This window comes from Mustelus asterias, unplaced genomic scaffold (assembly GCF_964213995.1).
Source record: "Mustelus asterias unplaced genomic scaffold, sMusAst1.hap1.1 HAP1_SCAFFOLD_56, whole genome shotgun sequence".
Classification (NCBI taxonomy): domain Eukaryota; kingdom Metazoa; phylum Chordata; class Chondrichthyes; order Carcharhiniformes; family Triakidae; genus Mustelus; species Mustelus asterias.
In genome coordinates, this window is record NW_027590125.1 from 1965682 (window position 1) to 1970237 (window position 4556).

Consider the following 4556-nt stretch of genomic DNA (forward strand, 5'->3'; position numbering starts at 1 on the left):
TGCCCGCTGTCAATGAGGATTCCCCGCTGTCAATGAGGAGTGCCCTCTGTCAATGAGGAGTGCCCTCTGTCAATGAGGAGTGCCCCCTGTCAATGAGGGGTACCCCCTGTCAATGAGGAGTGCCCCCTGTCAATGAGGAGTGCCCGCTGTCAACTTGGAGTGCCCTTTGTCAATGAGGAGTACCCCCGTTAATGAGGAGTGCCCCTTGTCAATGAGAAGAGCCCACTCTCAATTAGGACTGACCCTGTCAATTAGGAGGGACCCCTGTCAATTTGGAATGCCTGCCCCGTCAATTAGGATTGTCCCCTGTCAATGAGAAGTGCCCCCTGTCAATGAGGAGTGCCCCCTATGAATGAGGAGTGGCCCCTGTCAATGAGGAGTGCCCACTGTCAAGAAGGATGCACAACGCCCCCCCCCCCCGTCAATGAGTAGTGCTCCCTGTTAATGGGAAGTGCCCGCTGTCAATGAGGAGTGCCCCCTGTCAATCAGTAGTACCCCCCGTCTCTGAAGAGTGCCCCCTGTCAATGAGGAGTGCCCCCCGTCAGTAACGAATGCCCCCCCCCCCCCGTCAATGAGGAGTGCCTCCTGTCAGTGAGAAGTGCCCGCTGTCAATCAGGAGAGCCCTCGGTCAATGAGGAGTGTCCCCCTTCAATGAGGAGTGCCCCATGTCAATGAGAAGTGCCCGCTGTCAATGTGGAGTGCCCCCTGTCAATGAGGAGTGCACCCCGTCAATAAGGATTTCCCCTTCTACGGTCAATGAGTAGTCCCCCTGTTAACGAGAAGTGCCCGCTGTCAATGAGGAATGCCCCCTGTCAATGAGGAATCCCCGCCCCCCGTCTCTGAAGTGTGACCCCGGTCAATGAGGAGTGACCCCGTCAATAAGGAGTGCCCCACGCCGTCAATGAGGAGTGCCCCCTGTCAATGAGGAGTGCCCCCTGTCTATAAGGAGTCCCCCCTGTCAATGAGGAGTGCCCACTGTCAATGAGGAGTGCCCCCTGTCAATGGGTTTCGCCCCCTGTCAATGCGGAGTGCCCCCTGACAATGAGGAGTGCGCGCTGTCAACTATGAGTGCCCCCGTCAATGTGGACTACCCCCTGTCAATGAGGGGTGTCCCCTGTCAACGAGGAGTGCCCGCTGTCAATGACCAGTGCCCCCGTCAATGCGGAGTGCCCCCTGTCAATGACGAGACCCCCTGTCAATGAGGAGTAACTCTGTAAATGAGGAGTGCCCCACCGTCAATTAGGAGTGCCCCCTGACCTTGAGGAGTGCCCCCTGACAATGAGGAGTGCCCCCCGTCAATGGCGAATGCCCGGGGTCAATAAGCAGTGCCCCCTGTCAGTGAAGAGTGCCCACGCCAATGAGGCGTGCCCCCTGTCAATGAGGAGAGCCCCTGTCATTGATCAGTGCCCCCCATTAATGAGGTGTGCCCCCCCTTCAATAAGGAGTGTCCCCCCTCCCCGTCAATGAGAAGTGCCTCCTTTCAATGAGAAGTGCCCACTGTCAATGAGGCGTTCCCACCCCGTCTCTGAAGAGTGCCCCCTGTCAATGAGGAGTGCCTCTCGTCAATAAGGATGCACCCCCACCGTCAATGAGTAGCGCCCCCTGTTAATGAGAAGTGCCCGCTGTCAATGAGGAGTGCCCCCTGTCAATAAGGAGTGCCCCCCCGTCTCTGAAGAGTGCCCCCTGTCAATGAGGAGTGCCCCCCGTCAATAAGGAGTGCCCCCCTACCGTCAATGAGGAGTGCCCCCTGTCAATGAGGAGTGCCCCCTGTCAATAAGGAGTGCCCCTGTCAATGAGGAGTGCCCCCTGTCAATGAGGAGTGCCCCCTGTCAATGGGTTTCGCCCCTGTCAATGCGGAGTGCCCCCTGACAATGAGGAGTGCACGCTGTCAACTATGAGTGCCCCCGTCAATGTGGACTGCCCCCTGTCAAAGAGGGGTGTCCCCTGTCAACGAGGAGTGCCCGCTGTCACTGAGGAGTGCCCGCTGTCAATGAGGAGTGCCCTCTGTCAATGAGGAGTGCCCCCTGTCAATGAGGCGTGCCCCCTGTCAATGAGGAGTGCCCCATCGTCAATGAGGAGTGACCGCTGGAAATGAGGAGCACCCCCCATCATTGAGCAGTGCCGCCCGTCAATGACGAATGACCCCTGTCAATGAGGAGTGTCCCCTATCAATGACGAGCGCCCCCCATCTATTAAGTGTGCCCCCTGTCAATGAGGAGTGCCCCCTGTCAATGATGAGTGCCCCCCGTCAATGAGGAGTGACCCCCCCGTCAATAAGGGGTGAACCACCCCGTCAAAGAGGAGTGCCACCTGTCAATGAGAAGGGCCCCCTGACAATGTGGAGTGCCCCCCCCGTCTCTGAAGAGTGCCCCCTGTCAATGAAGAGTGCACCCCGTCAATAAGGATTTCCCGCTCTACGGTCAATGAGTCGTCCCCCTGTTAACGAGAAGTGCCCGCTGTCAATGAGGAATGCCCCCTGTCAATGAGGAATCCCCCACCCCCCCCCAGTCTCTGAAGTGTGACCCCGGTCTATGAGGAGTGACCCCGTCAATAAGGAGTGCACCACGCCGTCAATGAGGAGTGCCCCCTGTCAATGAGGAGTTCCCCCGTCTATAAGGAGTGCCCCCTGTCAATGAGGAGTGCCCACTGTCAATGAGGAGTGCCCTCTGTCAATGGGTTTCTCCCCCTGTCAATGCGGAGTGCCCCCTGACAATGACGAGTGCGCGCTGTCAACTATGAGTGCCCCCGTCAATGTGGACTGCCCCCTGTCAATGAGGGGTGTCCCCTGTCAACGAGGAGTCCCCGCTGTCAATGAGGATTCCCCGCTGTCAATGAGGAGTGCCCTCTGTCAATGAGGAGTGCCCTCTGTCAATGAGGAGTGCCCCCTGTCAATGAGGGGTACCCCCTGTCAATGAGGAGTGCCCCCTGTCAATGAGGAGTGCCCGCTGTCAACTTGGAGTGCCCTTTGTCAATGAGGAGTACCCCCGTTAATGAGGAGTGCCCCTTGTCAATGAGAAGAGCCCACTCTCAATTAGGACTGACCCTGTCAATTAGGAGGGACCCCTGTCAATTTGGAATGCCTGCCCCGTCAATTAGGATTGCCCCCTGTCAATGAGAAGTGCCCCCTGTCAATGAGGAGTGCCCCCTATGAATGAGGAGTGGCCCCTGTCAATGAGGAGTGCCCACTGTCAAGAAGGATGCACAACGCCCCCCCCCCGTCAATGAGTAGTGCTCCCTGTTAATGGGAAGTGCCCGCTGTCAATGAGGAGTGCCCCCTGTCAATCAGTAGTACCCCCCGTCTCTGAAGAGTGCCCCCTGTCAATGAGGAGTGCCCCCCGTCAGTAACGAATGCCCCCCCCCCCCGTCAATGAGGAGTGCCTCCTGTCAGTGAGAAGTGCCCGCTGTCAATCAGGAGAGCCCTCGGTCAATGAGGAGTGTCCCCCTTCAATGAGGAGTGCCCCATGTCAATGGGAAGTGCCCGCTGTCAATGTGGAGTGCCCCCTGTCAATGATGAATGCCCCCCGTCAATGAGGAGAGACCCCCCTGTCAATAAGGGGTGAACCACCCCGTCAAAGAGGAGTGCCACCTGTCAATGAGAAGGGCCCCCTGTCAATGTGGAGTGCCCCCCGTCTCTGAAGAGTGCCCCCTGTCAATGAGGAGTGCCCCCTGTCAATGGGTTTCGCCCCCTGTCAATGCGGAGTGCCCCCTGACAATGAGGAGTGCGCGCTGTCAACTATGAGTGCCCCCGTCAATGTGGACTACCCCCTGTCAATGAGGGGTGTCCCCTGTCAACGAGGAGTGCCCGCTGTCAATGACCAGCCCCCCCGTCAATGAGGAGTGCCCCCTGTCAATGACGAGAGCCCCCTGTCAATGAGGAGTAACTCTGTAAATGAGGAGTGCCCTACCGTCAATTGGTATTGCCCCCTGACCTTGAGGAGTGCCCCCTGACAATGAGGAGTGCCCCCCGTCAATGAGGAGTGCCCCCGTCAATGAGGCGTGCCCCCTGTCAATGACGAGAGCCCCCTGTCAATGAGGAGTAACTCTGTCAATGAGGAGTGCCCCAGCGTCAATTAGGAGTGCCCCCTGCCCTTGAGGAGTGCCCCCTGACAATGAGGAGTGCCCCCCGTCAATGAGGAGTGCCCCCCCTCAACGAAAATGCTTCGGGTCAATAAGCAGTGCCCCCTGTCAATGAAGAGTCCCCACGCCAATGAGGCGTGCCCCCTGTCAATGAGGAGAGCCCCTGTCATTGATCAGTGCCCCCCATTAAGGAGGTGTGCCCCCCCTTCAATAAGGAGTGTCCCCCCTCCACGTCAATGAGAAGTGCCTCCTTTCAATGAGAAGTGCCCACTGTCAATGAGGCGTTCCCCCCCCCCGTCTATGAAGAGTGCCCCCTGTCAATGAGGAGTGCCTCCCGTCAATAAGGATGCACCCCCCCGTCAATGAGTAGCGCCCCCTGTTAATGAGAAGTGCCCGCTGTCAATGAGGAGTGCCCCCTGTCAATAAGGAGTGCCCCCCCCCGTCTCGGAAGAGTCCCCCCTGTCAATGAGGAGTGCCCC